The following is an 18,569-nucleotide window of genomic DNA, read 5'->3' as shown; positions in this document are numbered from 1 at the left end:
AAAGTCACAAATAAACATTAATTTTCAAATTTCATCATAATATTCTCCAAATTGAACACTTAAAGGCAATTGTCATCATAAAGTACTAGGTTTAGGACTAAGTTAAAATATACATGTATTTGTCTCCTCCTTGATCGACATAAGATTGTTACTGTTACTTCTTCAGAGAACTATATAAAGGATTTAAATCCTAAGGGAAAAAAATTAATCAACTTGTTAAAAATGAGCAATAATGGGGGGGAAAGGTGTTTCTTCTCCACCCCTCCTCCTACACCCCTTGCCATTTTGGCTTACAAGGTTTACAGCATCATTCCAGCTTTCACAGCTACAGCTTAGGAAGGATCCCTGGATATACTTAAAATCCTTTTCTTGAGGACTTTGTCCAAAGAGCCCAGAAGCTGGCTCTTAGAGGGGATGTCTGCCACTTATGGAGGTGGTTCTTGAAGATGATGGTCTTCATGGCCATGTAGCACATGGGGATTAAGTTCAGCGAGCTGGAGAGCACCTTCTCAGCATCCAGTAGGGGCTTGAAGCTGGGCACGTTCTGGGTGGCAGTGGTCTCGCCATCCTAGCCATCCTCCTTATCTCACTTGGTGCCTGCCTCAATCTTGTTCTTCTTCCTCTTCTTGCACTTGTGCTTGGCCACCTTATGCTTAGCTAACTCCTCCATCTTGGTGATGCCTTTGTCCTGGTTCCACTGCAGCTGCCGAATCTTGGTGCACAGCATCTTCTTTTTGTGCATGTTATGGAACAGGTTGTCAAACTCCTCACAGGAAATGAACTGTGTGAGTGGCTGAAGCTTCAATCACAACTTCTCCTCCCTGGTGATGTTGTGCTTAGCCTCCTTCTCCTTGTTCTTGCCTAGGAAGGCAGGCACCAAGTTGTAGTCACCTGTGATTTTTTGCACTGCTGACACTCCTTGAGCTTCTGCAGGCATATGTCCTTATGTGCGAGCTTCAGCTCTATCTCCACATCATGGTAGTCTTAGTTGAGAGCCAGCTGATAAAGATCTCAGGGTCCTGGTCATACTTCTGTATCCTGTTGTTGTTGTCCCACAGGGGCAGGTAGTCCAGCTGTTGCTGCTCAGCCAATACTTCCTGGGAAGTCTGGAAAGCTTCAATGTGAACAGCCATATCCTCCCATTTTCCAAAGCTAAACTGCTCAGTGGCATCCAGCAGCAGCTGTCCTTGTGGCCACCAGCTGATAGTGTTACTACATCCAAGCTCGTTCTGCAGGCTGCATGACAGGCCAATGAATTGGAGACGAGGTGTTGAGGCAAGATGTTATTTGGTAATTTGGCTGACCAAGAAGATGGCAGACTAATGTCTCAAAATAACTATCTTCTTCTGGATACTAGGTTCTTTTATGGATCAGAGATGGAAAGAGAAGGGGAAACAAAGTACAAAAGCCGTTAATCTTGCAAATATCTCCTAGAATGACAAGTCTCAAGCAGTAGATGTGTTCATTTCTTTCTTCTTGCCATCCACAGGTGGGCAGGATCATGAACAAAGGCACTTTAGTTTAAGAGTCAGGCAGAGAGGCCGAATTCTCTGAGGCAGGCCATTATGTATAATTATAATAACCAAAGCAACAAAAAGACATGTCAAAGAAACACTTCTAACATGGTATCAGAATTGGATTTTCCTTGTAACGGTAGCCATGATAGCGGCAGTGGTGGCTGATCTCTGTACCAGCTGAGAAGCACTCAGAGCACACAGCTCAATGCCCTTGCAGTTGATCCAGCAGAAGTGCAGTGAGCTCACCTCCACCAGGCAGTACAGACAGTACTTCTTATCAAGTTCCACTGTCTTACTCCACCTGCCTCCTTGGCCCCCACTACTGCCACCCTCTCTGCATTTTTTAAAATTGGGGGTACAAAGGTATTCTCACGCAAAATAGAATCCAAACTTTATTATTTTAAACATATAAACCTATAGATGTTGTTCAGTTGCTAAGCCGTGTTCCATTCCTTGCAACCCCATGGACTGCAGCATGCCAACCTTCTCTGTCCTTCACTATCTCCTGAAGTTTCCTCAAACTCTTGTCCATTTACCTCAATCAAAACTTATCTGAATCTAATTAGAAAATAGTAAGCTAAATAAATTGTCCCATGTTTAAGGTGGATTGATATGCTTTATAAATATAGTCTTCCTCTTCTTCCCTCTCTTGGAATTGTATACATACATTTGACACGACTGAACTTTATTATGAAAGATGCACAATTATATAGGGTCCTAAAGTCTTGGTTTATCATTTACTTATTTATATTATCTTCTATTTGGGAAACAAAATATAAAATCTGAGATTAAAAAAAAATCTGAGATTAAAATAATTACTTTAGAAAGAAAACAAGGTTGTAAAGAATATCTTAATTCTGCTTTGTGTCAACATATGAACATCATATATGCTGCTGCTGCTGCTTCTAAGTCGCTTCAGTCGTGTCCGACTCTGTGCGACCCCATAGATGGCAGCCCACCAGGCTCCCCCGTCCCTGGGATTCTCCAGGCAAGAACCCTGGAGTGGGTTGCCATTTCCTTCTCCAATGCAGGAAAGTGAAAAGTGAAAGTGAAGTTGCTCAGTCGTCTCTGACTTTTAGCGACCCCATGGACTGCAGCCTAGCAGGCTCCTCCATCCATGGGATTTTCCAGGCAAGATTACTGGAGTGGGGTGCCATTGCCTTATCTGACATCATATATGAATGGAGTACAAATAACAATGCAAAAGTATACCCTACTGAAAGTATAATTAGACCTATAATTTAACACATATGTATTTTAATTGTTTTCCTTTAACAAATGAATCACTCCTTTTTCCCTAAAGTTGGATTGGTTAACATTTTCATTATAGTTAAATACATATAAGATTTTCTGTTTATATGTAGAATATTTTATAGTAACCATACTTTTTCAAAATAACTTTTAAAAAGAAGCTTCAGATGTTCACTTTACAAGTGTATTACTTTTCCCTAATATATGCAATATAGTAAACTTTCAAAAACCAGGATATGTGAGATCATTAACCATCAACATTAAGTAAAGTAAGCCACAACCAAATAATAGTTTGAAATATAGAACAAGTTAATCAGAAGGATAGTTTTCACATTAATATAGAGTAGGAAAAATCATGACGTCAGAAAATTCATTTATTATGGAAAGTTTCCATTGTTATATGTATTTCCAAAATATGAATGCTATCATTGAGACAAGATAATAGTTTAACATAAAGATAGAGACACTCACACACAAATACACTCCAAACTTAAAAACTATTGGGCATAAAATGACACTGTCAACAGAATGAAAAGGAAACCTACAGACTGAGAGACAATACTTACAAATCAAATTTCTGATAGGGGATTAATCCAGAAAATACAGAGAACTCCTACAACTCAACAACAATCAGATTTTAAAATGGGAAAAAGACCTGAATTTTTTTTCAGAAATGATATATAGATGACCAACAAGCATATGAAAAGATGCTCAATATCATTAATCACTAGAGAAATTCATATCAAAACAATGAGATATCAACTTGTCACAGGAAGGGGAACCCCTTCCAGGGCCTGAAAGAGGGTTCTTGTCTAACACTTGGAAATTAATTCTCTGAGGAGCCACACATCCTGACAAAGCAAGAGACTTTATTGGCAAGGGGTGCTGGGTGGAGAGCAGGAGGGTAAGGGAAACCAAGAGGACTGCTCTGCCACCTGGCTCACAGCCTCGGGTTTTATAGTAATGGGTTTAGTTTCCAGGCTATCTTTGGCCAATCATTCTGACTCAGAGTCCTTCCTGGGGATACACATATTGTTCAGCCAGTATGGATACCAGCAAGGATTCTGAGAGGTAGTAAGACACATGGTGTTTCCTATTGACCTTTCCAAACTCTTTTGGTTAGTGGTGGCCTATTGATTCCATGTTCCTTACCAGGACCTCCTGTCATAAAATAACTCACGCAAATGAATACTGTGCTGCCTGGTCAGGTAGATTGTTTCAGCCAATGTATCCCCTAACAACTTCACACTTTCTAGAAATATTATTATCAATAAAACAGAAACTAACAAGTGTGAGCAAGGATGTAGAGAAATTAGAATATTGTACCTTATAGAGGGGAATGTAAAATGGTGCAGCTGCTATGGAAAGCAATATGGTGACTCACCAAGAAATCAAAATAGAATTAACATATGTATTGGTCTGCTCAGGCTGCCATAGCAAAATATCATGGACTGGGTGGACTTAAATAACAAAAATCTATTTCTCACAAGTCTGGAAGTTGAGAAATTCAAGATCAATGTACCAGTGGATTTGGTTTATGGTAGAAAATCTTCCTGGCTTGCAGATGGTTACCTACATTCAGAAAAAGAGAGAGAGAGACAAAGAAAGACAGGGGCTAAGGAGAGGGAAGTTTCTTGATGGGTGTAGCGTTTCAGTTTTGTAAGATGAAATGGTTCTGGAGCTCTGTCGCACAATAATGTACATAAACTTAGCACTCCTCAACTGTATACTTGAAAATGGTTAAAATGATAAATTTCATGTAATGTATTTTTTACCACAATTGAAAATAAAAATGTTCAATTAGGTCCCATTTGTTTATATTTGCTTTTATTTCCTATATTTTAAGAGACAGGTCCAAGAAATTATTGTTATAAGTTATGTCAAAGTATGTTATGCCTATGTTTTCCTCTAGGAAGTTTACAGTATCTGATCTTACATTTAGGTCTTTAATCCACTTTGAGCTTATTTTTGTATATGATATTAGTGAAATATCATTATTTTACAAGTAGCTGTCCAGTTTTCTGAGCACCACTTGCTGAAGAAACTTTCTCCATTGTATATTCTTGCCTCCTTTATTGTAGATTAATTGACTGTCAGTGTGTGGGTTTATTCCTAGGATTTCTATTCTGTTCCACTGATCTGTGAGTCTGTTTTTGTGCCAATACCATACCAGTTTGATTACTGTAGCTTTGAAGTTGTTGGGATGCATCCTGCAGGGCTACAAGGCCTATGATTGCCCAGATTCAAAACCAAAGAAAGAGCCCAGAGTCAGTCACAGACATATCAATAGTTTATTTGCTAGCAAGCTCTTACATGTCTGAAGCACAGTCCTGGAGGGACACTATGCCATGTGTGTGTATGGCAGATGGTGGACAGGACTTGCGGGCAGACTTTGCTCCTGGGAGGAAGAGTTCACCAGTTACAGGGAGAATTGAGTCAGGTTACTTCATTGGTTACCTGGCAGAATGGCATGCCCCTCACTACGCTTTTGATGAGCTATCAATGGTGATGTTCTGATCTAAGAGTTAGAACAGTCACTAGCTGGGGTGGGATAAGTAGGTAGGAAGTTCAGTTAGATAAGTAAGATGTAGGTGAAGCAAGTACTGATCAAGCAGGGGGTGGACAGAGAGCAAGAGAACAGTCATTTGGGGTGGCCTGACCATATACTGGCTTCCCATGTGGCTTAAGTGGTAAAGAATCTGCCTGGCAATACAGAAGATGAAAAAGACGCAGGTTCAATCCCTGGGTCAGGAAGACTCCCTGGAGGAGGACATGGCAACCTACTCCAGTGTTCTTGCCTGGAGAATCCCACGGACAGAGGAGCCTGGTGGGCTACAGTCCATAGGGTCACAAAGAATCAGACATGACTGAAGTGACTTAGCACGTACGTACGCACCACCATATACCAATATGGTCTGAAGTCAGAGGGCATGGTACCTATAGTTCTGTTCTTCTTTCTCAAGATTGTTTTGGCTCTTCAGGATCTTTTATGTTTCTATACACATTTTGAAATTTTTTGTTCTAGTTCTATAAAAGTGTCCTTGGAATTTTGTTAGAGATTTCACTGGATCCATATATTGCCTTGGGTAATGTGGTCATTTAAAAATATTAGTTCTTCCAGTCCATGAACACAGTATACCATTCCATCTATGGTCTTCAGTTTCTGTCATCAGTGTCTTACAGTTTTCTGAGTACAAGTCTTTTACCTCCTTTTGTAGGCTTATTCCTAGGTTTCTACCATTTTGATGAAGTTGTAACTGGAATTGTTTCCTAAATTTATTCTTCTGATAGCTTTTCATTAGTGTATAGAAATGCAACAGATTTTTGTATCTTGCATTTTTGCATTTTGTATCCTGCAATTTTACCAAATTCACCGATCAGCTCTATAGTCTTCTGGTGGTATCTTTAGGATTTTCTATGTATCGTATCATGTCATCTTCAAACAGTGAAAGTTTAACTTCTTCCTTTCCAATTTGGATTCCATTCATCTTTCTTCTTCTCCTTTGCACAGCAAAAGAAATCATCAAAAAAAAAATAAATAAAAGGACAACTTATGAAATGGGAGAAATTATTTGTAAATGATATGACCCATAAACAATTAACAGCCAGCGTATATAAAGAGTTCATACAACTCAGCATAAAAGAAATAAGCAACCCAATTTATTAACATGTATACACTGTTATATTTAAATTACATAACCAAAAAAAAGTAAGCTACAAGGAAATATTTTTTGAGGGAATATAGCCAATAATTTATAATGACTATAAATGGATTATAGCCTTTAAAAATTGTGAATCACTCTATCGTACACCTGTAACTTACATAATATTATAAACAACTATTATTCTATAAAGTTAAAAAAATTTAAAGAAAAAGAACTTCATCATTGAAAATAATGAGCAGAAAAACTGAATAGACATGTTTTTCAAAGGGGAAGTGCACATAGCCAACAGGTCCATGAAAAATGCTCAATACTGCTAATTATTAAAGAAATGCAAATCAAAACCACAATGAGACAGTACCTCACACCTGTCAGAATGGCTATCAAGAAAAAGAACACAAATAGTGATATTGGTGAGAATGTGGAAAACACGAAACCCTCAGATACTGTTGAAGGGAATGTAGATTGGTGCCACCACCTGGAAAACAGTATGGAGGTTTCTTAAAAAAAAATTAAAAATAGAACCTCTATATGAACCAGCAATTGTACTTCTTGGTGTATACCAAAAAACAAAACAATAATACTAAAAGATACATGCACCTGATGTTTATATCAGCATTATTTATAACTGCCAAGAAAGAAAGCAACCTAACGGTCCATCAACAGATGAATGGAGAAATAGATGTTGTATACACACTCACACACACAATGGAATTCTACTGGGCCATAAAAAAAGAATGAAAATTTTGCCATTAGCAGGAACATGGGTGGACTTGGAGGGCATTATGATAAGTGAAATAAGTCAGACAGAAAAAGACAAACACTGTATGCTAACACTTACACGTGAAATCTAAATAATAAAACAAACTAGAAAATATACTAGAGAAGAAGTAGATTCATGTATATAAAGGACAAACTAGTGGTTACCACTGGGGAGGGGGAAGTATGGGAAGTCAACATAGGGGTAAGGTGTTAAGAGGTACTTCTAGATGTTCAAGCTGGTTTTAGAAAAGGCAGAGGAACCAGAGATCAAATTGCCAACATCCACTGGATCATGGAAAAAGCAAGAGAGTTCCAGAAAAACATCTATTTCTGCTTTATTGGCTATGCCAAAGCCTTTGACTGTGTGGATCACAATAAACTGTGGAAAATTCTGAAAAGGATGGGAATACCAGACCACCTGACCTGCCTCTTGAGAGACCTATATGCAGGTCAGGAAGCAACAGTTAGAACTGTACATGGAACAACAGATTGGTTCCAATAGGAAAAGGAGTACGACAAGGCTGTATATTGTCACCCTGCTTATTTAAATTATATGCAGAGTACATCACGAGAAACAATGAGCTGGAAGAAGCACAAGATGGAATCAAGATTGCCGGGAGAAATATCAATAACCTCAGATATGCAGATGACACCACCCTTATGGCAGAAAGTGAAGAGGAACTAAAAAGCCTCTTGATGAAAGTGAAAGAGGAGAGTGAAAATATTGGCTTAAAGTTCAGCATTCAGAAAACTAAGATCATGGCATCTGATCCTATCACAGAGCATAGACCTGTCCATGTGGTTTTGCCTTCCCCTGTGAGTTGGGTCCCCGAGGTCCGCCCCAGCTCCGGGAAAACAGCCCCTGAGAAAAGGTCTCCAGGAACCGCTTTTCGCCCAGGCTGGGAAACGCAGTTCACAGGAGGCAAGGCCAGCAAGCCCCCTGCAGGGAAAAAGAGGCCTTACTGTCCATGGAGGAGCAGGCTGCCAGAATGTGCGAGACCTGACTGGTGCCTTACTGGCCTCAGCTCCGCCATTGCATGTTCATCCCAACTAGGACCCAGGCCTACTTGGAGAAGGGTTTGGGTGTGGATTTCTACAAACTGCCAAGGGCTACAGCAATGAGAACACTCTCAGCGGTAAGGGAGAGCATTGTATGGATTCTCAAGCTGTTTTCAGGCTCCCTGTGCCCCAATGGGGAAACAATAGAAACAGTGTCAGATTTTATTTTTGGGGGGCTCCAAAATCACTGTAGATGGTGATTGCAGCCATGAAATTAAAAGACGCTTACTCCTTGGAAGGAAAGTTATGACCAACCTAGATAGCATATTCAAAAGCAGAGACATTACTTTGCCAACAAAGGTCCATCTAGTCAAGGCTATGTTTTTCCAGTAGTCATGTATGGATGTGAGCTGGACAATAAAGATAGCTGAACGCCAAAGAATTGATGCTTTTGAACTGTGGTGTTGAAGATTCTTGAGAGTCCCTTGGACTGCAAGGAGATCCAACCAGTCCATCCTAAAGGAGATCAGCCCTGGGTAGTCTTTGGAAGGAATGATGCTAAAGCTGAAACTCCAGTACTTTGGCCACCTCCTGCGAAGAGTTGACTCATTGGAAGAGACTCTGATGCTGGGAGGGATTGGGGGCAGGAGGAGAAAGGGACGACAGGGGATGAGATGGTTGGATGGCATCACTGACTTGATAGACGTGAGTTTTAGTTAACTCCTGGAGTTGGTAATGGACAGGGAGGCATGGCATGCTGCAATTCATGGGGTTGCAAAGAGACTGAACTAATTAAGAGGTACAAACTATTTGATATAAATTACTTTGATATATTGCACAAGATGCAGAATATAGCAAATATAATAATTATATATTGAATATAAACTTTAAAACAACAATAAAATAAAGTTAATATTTTAACTATCAACTGTTTCAAAATATAGATATAACAAAGCAAATATTCAGTTACAGACTCTTTCCCTAAATATTTCCCTCCAATGTCCCATCTTTCTCAATATCTTTTTGAGATTCACCTTTAGCATTTTTGACCAGGATCTCCAAGTATTATGACTTAATCTATAAGAATATTAATATATATATAATGTATTCATAAATGAACAGTATTTTAAAGGTAGTATTTCTGTTTTCATGTTATAGATGAATTTTCTCTAGATCTAAGGAAATGATTTGCCATAAGATTTTTTTAATAACTAAATCAGTTCATAATAAAAGAAAATCAATACTATTTCAGATCAGATCAGTCGCTTAGTCATGTCCGACTCTTTGCGACCCCATGAATCGCAGCACGCCAGGCCTCCCTGTCCATCACCAACTCCCGGAGTTCACTGAGACTCGTGTCCATCCAGTCAGTGATGCCATCCAGCCATCTCATCCTCTGTCGTCCCCTTCTCCTCCTGTCCCCAATCCCTCCCAGCCTCAGAGTCTTTTCCAATGAGTCAACTCTTCACATGAGGTGGCCAAAGTACTGGAGTTTCAGCTTTAGCATCATTCCTTCCAAAGAAATCCCAGGGCTGATCTTCAGAATGGACTGGTTGGATCTCCTTGCAGTCCAAGGGACTCTCAAGAGTCTTCTCCAACATCACAGTTCAAAAGCATCAATTCTTCGGTGCTCAGCCTTCTTCACAGTCCAACTCTCACATCCATACATGACCACTGGAAAAATCATAGCCTTGACTAGACGAACCTTTGTTGGCAAAGTAATGTCTCTGCTTTTGAATATGCTATCTAGGTTGGTCATAACTTTCCTTCCAAGGAGTAAGCGTCTTTTAATTTCATGGCTGCAGTCACCATCTGTAGTGATTTTGGAGCTCAGAAAAATAAATACTATTTACTATCAATGCAAATTTCATCTAATTACTGTTGATATGTATAGCTCTTCTACTGTAGGTCCTGCATCAAAATACTTTGACTTAGGACATTAAATAAAATGTACCATTTAGCTTACAGAAGCAAAAACAATTGCTAGTCTTTCCAATATTACAGATTCTATTTCTTTCATTTATCAAGGAAGGAGAGGAAAAGAGGAAAAGGCAGGGAGGGCATGCTTGAATTAGCTGAAGGAAGCATCGTTCTGACTCATCTAAAGCTGCATCAGAGAAGGTTGATTCTTTCAGACACATTCAAGAGGAAGTTATTTCCTAGAGTTTTTGCAACCTTGATCTCATGATCCAAAGAGCAGATTCTCACTTCATGCTAGTTAGTGAACATCGTGTTTTGTCACCCGGCTCAGCTGGTAAAGAATCTGACAGCAATGCGGGAGAGCTGGGTTCGATCCCTGGGTTGGGAGGATCCCTTGGAGAAGGGAAAGGCTACCCACTCCAGTATTCTGGTCTGGAGAATTCCATGGACTGTATGGTCCATGGGGTCGCTAAGAGTTGGACACAACTGAGTGACTTTCATTTGGTAACACAACACTCATACTTAGTTTCAAAGACTCCTAGCACTTATTTTTCAGTATATTTTAGTTCTCACTTATGAATATAACAAAAAAAGACTTTGCCAAAAATATTATATTCTGAATACATCTGAATACATCAGGTGAATTGTTGTCTCTAATGAAGTAGTCAACCCTCTTAACCATGTAAGAGTCGGCACGACAGAGGGACTTTCACTCACTCACTTAGGTCGCCTGTTACTTGGGGCAGGGACGCAGGTGAATCTGGTTAGAGTCAAAGGAACAACCAGGACCTGGTGATCTGGTTGAGATGAAGAGTCGGTGTCCCAGAAGGGAAACAGAGGAGGAAGGACCTCATACAAAGTTGCAGCCCTCCCTCCATCTAGGCGCTCTGCCCCAGCGCCTACCTCTCAGGCCTGGAGGAGAGCGCGCTCAGCGGGCGGGAGCGCGCCGACTGCAATTCCCGACGCGCCCGGCAGCGCTGGGGGCGCGCTCGTCCCGCAGTTGGCCGCCTCTCGGGCTCGCAGATCGGAAACTCTCGTGGAAGAAAAGGTCTCTTGGAGCCCGCTCACCGAGTTCGTGGGAAAAGCTGTCAGGCATTTGCTTCTGGACGCCTAGACTACAGCCGGGATCGTCCCGGTGGCTGGCTGAGGCTGCGTGCTTGTGTCTGTCCCGGACACCGTGGCCCGCTGCTGGCACAGCGCGCAGAGGTTGTTGCGCAGGGGCTCAGATTCCGGGTAGCTCCGGCCATTCGCCTGGGCGCAGGCGTTGGAGGGGACAACAGAGAGTGAGGCCTTTTCTGTGTCCTTTCGAATCAGAGACATCTCATCGTGTGTGTGTGTGGGTAGAGGTGGGAGTGAGGTGAGTGCTTCATTGAGCACTCATTGAGCACATTGAGCAACATTGCGCGCTAGAAAATCTCCCGTGAGCATTGCCGCCTTTGCTAGGTCTACCGTTCCTCTTCTGGGAAAGCGACTCAACCCCTAAGCGGGGATTAGACTCGGATTTCGTACCTACTTGGCTGAGGGAGCCGCTGGCGTCGGGTCTTGCGGCGCGTGACGATCTGATCCGTAAATGGTTGGCCTCTCTTTCCTCCTAATGAACCAGCACCAGCCCAGCAGCTGAGGCCAGGACACCCTGAGGCTCCTGTCCAGAAGGGAGTTCCCGCTATGTGCTTTCACGGGTTTGCTCCCACCAGACCTGAGATATGGACGCCTACGTGTTTCCCCCTCCATCCAGGGCTGTCCCTCACCCCGTACCCTGACTCTGAGTCAGATGGAAAGCCTGGGGATTCGCCAGATAGGCTTGCCTCCGCTGGTCACAAGTGAGGATCCCTGAAGTCAATGGCCTCCCAAAAAGCCAGAAAACCGTGGGGTGGGAAGGGACCCTCTTGGTTCAAGGAGACAGGCTCAGGCCTTCAGTTCTTTTTACTGTGATGAAGCCCTCCCCCAACCCAAAAGCGTTTTGAGGGAGTGCTGAACTTGGGGAGACTTTGAACCAAACGGAGTACAAGGTACAGGCAACAACAAAACAAATGAACTCTGTCCCGACTTCTTAGGAAGTTTCATTTATTTGAAGAAACACTGGTTGGTTTATGCTGTTGATGTTTTTCCAAAGTCCTTGTATATTAGGCTCCCCTCCCCAATCCCAACTTGTAACTTTTGGGATATATTCACTACAAAGAGCAAAAACACTTTCGCTGTCGCCAGTTTCCAACACATTTACAGCAATGCCTCTCTAAAATAAAGTTTGATAAGACCCTCCCAGCTCAGGGCCAGGGTATGACTAAGAAAACGGAACTCTTTAAACTGCAGTGTACAGGTGACTAGTGGGTTCTCTCAGTGATCAGTCTTCCCACACAAACCAGCACGCACACAAGATCGTATGTAGTCACACACACACACACACACACGAGTGTTTCCTGTAGACGGCCACTAGAGGGAGGACCATTGGGCAGTCCTGCATGATGGCGCAAATATGGAGCCTGCTCTGAGTTGGTATTTGCCACTTTTAAAGGGCTTGGACTGATTGTGATAAAGTGGAATCTACCTTGGCTAGGCTGGACATGCACAAAGGGAGAAAATGTAAGTGCTCTCTTCTCTTTACAATCACAGGTTCCTTTGATCCTGGGACTTCCCATTCTATTATCCCTAGGCAGGACACTGAAAGTCACAAGGTGCCCAGAATAGAGCCTGGACACCTACTCCCTTAATTGCGTTCTTCCTGAAGGAAATTTAGGAAAGGGCTGTGGAGGTGTGAATCCTGTTTTCTGAATTATTTTTCCACCCTTGTCTAATCTTATTCTATTACTTCAAAAATATACCAGATACATGTTACATTATTGTTCAGGCAAAGTGTAAAACTCAGTTGGAAACATACTTGGTCGTTTTACAAAGGATAAAGAAACAAAATTCTTTTTTAATAACAGTTCTGACTTTGAATTAAATTCCTTGCTGCCCACCTGGAAATGGCCACAAAACCGTTAGAAAATGCCACTTAAAGTAAGTAGAAATACCATGTCCTTGTGCAAAGGCTCCAAAGTTCCTAGTGAGTGTCTAAGCATGAAAATCACTTAAGAAAAAGAGTTCAGGGCTTTTTCTTTTTTTTTTAAACTCGAATAGTTTCATCCGTTGTAACTCTGAATTAGGAAATATGCAAGTGGGGATAAAGCAAAGATTTGAGTATTGTCTTGATTGGAATTTCAAGATTGAAAATTTTAAATCCCTTTATATTTTAAAAGGCGTCTATTTCAACTAACTTTGCAAAGTGAATCAGAGCGATGACTCAAGCCATCGCGAAAGAGGGAGGTGAGTTCCCTTGAAGTGTTGAGCGCCTGGATGACCTAATGCTGATTGCGCGCAGAATGGTCAGATCCCACTCACGCAGCTCTGGCTCTGTTCAACTCGGCAAGTGCACCTACGCAGTAAATACCACCGGTACATCACTTACGATGGGCTTCACGATGGGCTCTGGGGATTGACAAACAGCCACCAACCAGCGCTGTGTTCTACTCTAGGTCACTCAGCGGCGCAAGCAGGTCGCCCTCTGCGCGCTACAGCCTGCGGGGCGGGAGCCTTGGAGCTCACCCCTGGAGCTCAGCTGGTGCTGACGTCTGTTCAAGCCTTTAAATGTGCCCGTCCCTGAGTAGGAGGGAACGGAGTTTGTAGCAGTCGCTTTGCCCGAAGGGAGTCGCGCCTCTGCTCTAGCAGGCGCAACCCTGGTTGCCCCTCGCTCTTCCTGGATCTGCGTTTCTGTCTGACCTCTTTGTACTGACTCTCCCGCCAGGCTCTCCAGCTGGAGGCACATTTGGTTTTGCATCCCAGGAGAGATCCAACAGGGCTTCTCATACCCTGTGCTTTTCCAGTAGACTCGAAGACCAGATATTACGAAGTGCGCTCTGGGATCGCTCGAGGAGCACAGAGCTTCCTCTCCCTGTTTTGGTCGGGGGTGATTTATCTCAGAGCTGGCGAAAGCGTCCTCCCGGCCCCGGCACCTGCAACTTGTTAGGGTTTCTTCTCAGTCCTGTGTGTGCATTTCCAACATCAAAGTTTTTCTTCCCCTACCCGAGAAATCTATCCGTTTAATCCATTCTCCTCCCCCGGCGCTGTCTCTGCCAGGCCTCCTCTCTGTGCGGTGAGTGGATAGCGGTGCGTGCAGGGTGGCAGCGGCGGCGGAGATTGGAGGGATCAGGCAGAGCAGAAGAGAAGGAGCTGCTGCCAGGGGCTCGCAGGTCCCTGGGTAACCGTTTGCCAGGCGAAAGAGCTGGGTAAGAGTACAGAAGAAGCGTCGGAACCTTCTGGGACGCTGGTGCCTAAAACCTGGATTTTAACCACCATCCTGGTTGCGCGTCTCTGTCCTTTTTCTAATTTGATAACTAGTGGAGAGAAGCGCTTGGCACGAGCGCTCTGCAGGACCCAAGCTTCAGGCTGCACGGGATCCGTGTGTCCGCTGCTGCGGAAGGAGCTGAGGGGAGGAAGCCAACCGCTGCTTACTGGAGCCTGGAGGTAGGCAAGGGGGTGGGATCCAGATTCTAGCGCTCAGCCCAGATTCCAAAAGGGTGTCTGGTTTCACGGAGAGGAGGCATTCTTCTCCTCATTTCCCATCGCACTCTCTCCTTTAAGGATTCAGGCTCAAGAACAACCAGATAAGGAGCACTCTCAAGGTGGACTGCCTTCTGCCTCATCGCCTGAATGCCAGTGCTCTTTAAATTGATTTGATTGCGTTGGGGGTGTTTAAGCTTTTCCAGGAAGTTGATAGCTTGCAGATTTTGAAAAGGTCCAACTTGATTTTATTCAGTTTCTTAAAGGATGTGTTTCCTGTGGGCAAGAATTATGGGAAATAAATGTCAGTGTCATATACAACTGCAATAGCAGCTTAAAAATCACCTTCATTTCCTCCCCAAAAGTTTTCCCCATGCAAGTTTTCTTATTGCCTAGAAGCAGTGCATGGAGACTTGGTTTACTTTATTATATGTGTACTGGGGAGGGGGCTCTCCTATTTTTAAAGTGCAGGATATCAAGGACATTGTCATTATCTTGTATTTCTTTCTAGTTTCCCCTATGCTGCCCATATAACAAAGCACTGTGAGTGTAGAGAGAATGGAACACTTTTAAAATCTGCAAGAATGAGGAAAGCCTTTGCTGTTCCCAGCCTTGCTTGAAGTTTTTATTTAAATACCAGATCTTTTTTTAGTTAAGAGAAGTAATTTGAAATAAGACTGGACTAATATTGTCAGTGCAATTCAGCATGCTAAGATTTTGTGTGAAGCATGTGTAACTGATCCCTATAGTTGCACATTAGCTGATGACAGAAATTGCTTGAGATGATAGAAACAGCACTTGATTTTTTGGCAAATGAGACTCTTGGACTGGGGGGAAATCTTAAAAAATTTGAAGTTATAATTTGAGGCAAGAATATGAATACATTGATGAAAATAGAAGGCAAGTTAACTTAAAAGTGTGGTTTATTGAAAATCAGTGCCTGATGTGTCACATCTACATATGGTAATCAGTGAAATAAATGAACCAGTTAGTATTCCGAGCTTGCAATACTTGGCTCTGTAGAAAAACTGCTGTTACATTTTATTTCCAATCTCATTTGTGAAAATAGAGTAACATTGGATGTGTTTATTAACTTCGTTACACATGTGTGCTGTAGATCCCAGGATATTCTGTAAAGCAGAGAGAGACAAGGTCCGAGATCTGGCCTCCTTACTTCTTGCCATCTCTTTGCTACTTGGTATTCTTCATTTAAGCTGCAACTAGTGGAATCTTCCTTTCCTTCTTCTTCTCTTGCTCTATACACTTGTAGCTTCCAATTTGGACCTAAATCTCCCCGCAGTAAGCCCTATCACTCATGTATTCATCCTCACAGGCAGCTTTGAATTGGGGTTTTCCTGAATTGAAATAAGTCAATATCCCAATAATAAAGTGTATGTAGTCGTTATGTAGTTGTTGGATAGATTCTGAGTGTGTCCTGCTAAGCCAAGTCGGGTGACAAGGTGTCTGGGGGGAAGCTAGGGCAGCACTGAAGTGGTGGGAACGTGGCTAGGAACGTGGAGAGTAACTTAAAGAAAATTGGAGCTGTGTGGATAAGAAGGAATAATGCTAAAATCTGAGGGTGTGTGTGTGTTGTGTAGAAGGATGGATTATCTTCAGCAGGAATCAACCTTCTCTTAGATCTGCATGGGTAAGTTTACCTGAAAGGTCATACTCCTTGCCTGATAAAAGCTTTGTAGAGAACTGAGAATCCTGTGAAAATAAACAGCTCTCATTTGTAGTTATTGACTTTCAAATAAACTCTTCAGTGCTAGGGTCTAAAACCATTTTTATGAAATTTTACTGCCTAAGAATGCATAACAATTGAGATTTATGCCCCCTAACACAGGAGAAATTGGTTCAAGAGGATCCAATTAACTGCATGTTTAACGCCATGGGTGATTCGAGTTCCCCTAGGTCAAAAATTGTCTGGTAAAAAATATAGGCTTGGTGTGCTAATGAACTTCTTTTGTTAGGGAGAGTGTTGTAAACTTATATTAGTCTAAATTCTTTCTTATTTATCTTTCGGTCTTCCTTGCTTTCCATTATCAATGTCATTTTTATCGTCATGTCTGTCCTGTGAGACGATGACTGTTCTTAAATACCAAGCTTTTATCATTTGTGTATTTGAAGCGCTGGATGGTGGCCATTTGAGACTAAAACCAGGAGGCACTAAAACTAAAGTGATGGAAATGCTTCACAATTACTGTGCATTAATAGTTTTTTTAAAAAAATCAATGTGCTGATGGTTTGATTAAAGGATAACTTTAAGTAAGTGTTATGATTATCTCTTCCTCACTGAATGGAGGACAATTTTGAAAAGATATAAAATCTGTAAAAGAGTTTAACATGATAATCTTTTTATTTCATATATTTACATGATTTCCTAATAATGCAAAGTAATCAAGTAGTTTATGTGAAATTATAAAAAGACAAAATAAGCTTAAAAATCCCTACAGCCAGATTTTTTTCCTACTATTTACCTTTGTTTTCATTAATAAAACTTCACAAGTGGACCATGAAAGTGAAGGAACTGATTGATGACATTCTGAAACCAGTGATAAATTTGGTCATTTCTTTTGGGTCTCTTCCTTTGCAACTGACATTTTCATGAAATTCTTAATTTCCCCCATTCTTTCCAAGCAAAGGAAGCTGGTTATTGTTGGGGTCATTGTTGAGGTCATCAATATGTGTGGCATTCATTGACATTCTGGTATCAGTATTCTGTTTCGCTTTCTTTTTTTTTCCTTTTTCATAGTATTTTCTTATACAGTGCTGCTTGTACATAACATTTTCACAATAGTAAACATTTACGGCTTTTTACTACTCACAAGGTTTGCACAAAATAGCACAGCATCAAGTATAAAGGAAGATTATACTGCATTTCTTATTTTGTTTTAAAAAAAGAGACACTTTATTCAACTGCATATATATTGGTAACTACTGTTTTAGATTATGTGCATGTTGAAATTTTAAAAATGCATGCTTTAAGAAAATATGGCCTCTCAAGTAAGGCAAGATACAAATTGATGTGAATTATGTGCTAATTTTTAGGTGGAGTTTTTATTTTGTTTTTCTTGAATCTCCAACAACCTCTTTAGATATTTAGTTGATAACACCCCCAAGAAGTGGGAAATTTGAGAAAAAAATCACAAAGCTAGTTTTATCCTAGCAAGATAATCTTAACCTAAATGAAAGGAATGGTTTTGCTTCATAGTAATCCCAAATAACAATGTTATGATTGACATATAGAGATTGAAACATGATGCCACATGGTCCAGGATTCCTGCCACATATTAGGTTTTTGTAAAGTAATGATATCATTGATAGAAAATACAATCCATTTCTTTGTATTAAAATATATAGCAGTTTCTTGGAAGTTCTAGGTACTTCTTTTTCTGTTATATAGCTCCTCTCCCCATGGGGTAAAAAAGAGAGAATCCCATATGGTGGAGCCATTGTGATCAATGATATTTTGCATAATTCTTTGAACCATCTTTTATTGTTGTTGTTTAGTCACTAAGTCTTGAACCATCTTTTGTTGTTGTTTAACTGCTAAGTTTTTGAGACCCCATGGACTACAGCTCACCAGGTTCCTCTGTCCATGGGATTTCCCAGGCAAAAATTGAAGAGGGTTACCGTTTCCTTCTCCAGGGGATCTTCCAACCAAGGGATTGAACCTTTGTCTCCTGCATTGGCAGGGAGGTCTTTTGCCACTGAACCACCAAAGAAACCCTGAACCATCTTTAATTGCCATCTATAACAAAGGAAACATTGAACTTTCCTCTAATGATATATTTTCTGACAGTCTTTTTCAAACTAGTATACTATCTATTTGAAAGTCTAAATGTTCATTAATGCTAATTAAAAAAAAGTGATTTCCCAAGTTCTGTCTAAAAAAGATAGAAGTTAAGACTCATCTTTT

The 18,569-nt window shown here is 41.3% G+C and overlaps 1 pseudogene; it reads right to left on the bottom strand.

Annotated features, from left to right (window-relative positions):
- Positions 1 to 332: 332 nt before the first annotated feature.
- LOC102264454 (transcriptional adapter 2-beta pseudogene) lies at positions 333 to 5,700 on the bottom strand (annotated as a pseudogene).
- Between the last annotated feature and the right edge of the window lie 12,869 nt (positions 5,701 to 18,569).

The sequence above is a fragment of the Bos mutus genome, chromosome 26, assembly GCF_027580195.1.
Source record: "Bos mutus isolate GX-2022 chromosome 26, NWIPB_WYAK_1.1, whole genome shotgun sequence".
NCBI classification, from domain to species: Eukaryota; Metazoa; Chordata; class Mammalia; order Artiodactyla; family Bovidae; genus Bos; species Bos mutus.
Note: the sequence above shows the minus strand (reverse complement) of the source record. Positions and strands in the feature narration are given on the sequence as shown.